Raw genomic sequence first — 1,585 nt, 5'->3', positions numbered from 1 at the left:
GCCAATCACAATGCACTGGGTCAGCTGGCCAATCAGAGCAGACTGTGCTTGTCGGAAGGAGGGACTTTGTAGGAAACAAAGCATTTGAGAGAGGCTGGGCATAGAGGACCTACAATAATGTACAGTATTTGAAAAATAATGTGTTTTTTGAACATTAAAGCATGTCAACATATTCTGTTACACCAAATACACAAAATAATGATCTTTAAAAAAAGCATCATATGACCCCTTTAACATATTTATCGATGTGGCATCAAACAACACAAGAGCCAATGTGTGCCAGTAAATCCCAGTCCTTTTATCTAAGGTCTGACTTGAGGAAAAACAGATGGCAATGACGATGTGCTCCCATCACTCAAATGTAACCCCACCAGAGGTCATCCTCAAAGGGACGCTCTACCTCTTAATGTCCTTATGGCACTCGGAAGCAGGAAACAGCCTTTTAATGCTCCTTAACATGTATTAGCACACGCCTGCTTCATATTCCCCCGTCTCTGCTCTCTGTATCTCACTCCTTCCCTCATCTGGTCCATCCGCTCTTTATTGATCCACATCGTAATGTCTCATAACATGTGGAAGATCATGATGTTTAATTATTGATCAGCTTGGTTTCGCCGGAGATTGCAATTGAGAGCGAGAATGAGACTAGTACAATCCGGCCTTATCAGCATTCAGATCCGGCGGGTGCGGAAGATTGCTTAGAAAATGACAGCTGGAGGAATGAAGTGTTCCCGGACTGGCACTCTGGTAATAGAGTATTCTTGCTCCCTGTCTGTATGCGATAAGGTCTGAAGAGGCCATCTCTTTTGACAGAGCTGCTGTGTATCACGCAGTCCTGTAGATGCTGACTGAGATGTGGAGATCCCTCAGATCAGATGCACAACTGACTGTAGTGATCCCAAGAAGTAGTTGGACACTTGAGACTTTAAAAGGATGATTGCCATTACATTAATTAAATACCAAACCAAGTAGTGTCTATTGTAAAGACAGATGGCAAAAACACACATAATTATATATATATATATATATAATATATATTAGGGCTGTCAATCGATTAAACTTTTTAATCTAATTAATCACACCCTTTTTCTGTGATTAATCGCGATTAATCGCACACTTCATGAAATTAAGCATAGACTATTTATCTTGTTTCAAATGTTTATTTTGTCATAATTTGCTATATCCAGTAAAGTAAACCAGAAGATTGAAGGGTGATTCTTAAAAATCTATTTTCTGCAAGCTTTTTTCAAGATAAATTTAGATGTCTTTCCAAAAAAGGATACTTAGAAACTCCAAAAGGACACCAAAGAACAAAATGATATAATGAGCCCATATAAGCACAAATGAAAGAAAAAATATCAGAATTTTATAGTATGTGTACAGGGCAACAGCAAAGAGCTTTTTTACATTTTAGAGAAGCCAAGTTGCGATACCGAACAGGACCACAATGGAGATGCCAAAAAAAAAAAACCTAAACCAACTGCTGCTGACTGCATATCTACTACAGTACACTGATTCATTCAGTATAACTAAACACAGGAACATAAACATGACAAATCAAAACATTATCGTGAATGTGTGTGGA

At 38.4% G+C, this 1,585-nt stretch overlaps 1 protein-coding gene across 1 annotated transcript in view; it reads left to right on the top strand.

Moving 5' to 3' along the window:
- The window catches only part of myo16 (myosin XVI), a 182,646-nt gene that overhangs the window by 180,177 nt on the left and 884 nt on the right, over positions 1 to 1,585 (top strand). The gene's annotated exons all lie outside the window — the stretch shown is intronic.

Source organism: Sinocyclocheilus grahami, unplaced genomic scaffold (assembly GCF_001515645.1).
Source record: "Sinocyclocheilus grahami isolate Dianchi unplaced genomic scaffold, SAMN03320097.WGS_v1.1 scaffold413.1, whole genome shotgun sequence".
Lineage (NCBI taxonomy): Eukaryota > Metazoa > Chordata > Actinopteri > Cypriniformes > Cyprinidae > Sinocyclocheilus > Sinocyclocheilus grahami.
Note: the sequence above shows the minus strand (reverse complement) of the source record. Positions and strands in the feature narration are given on the sequence as shown.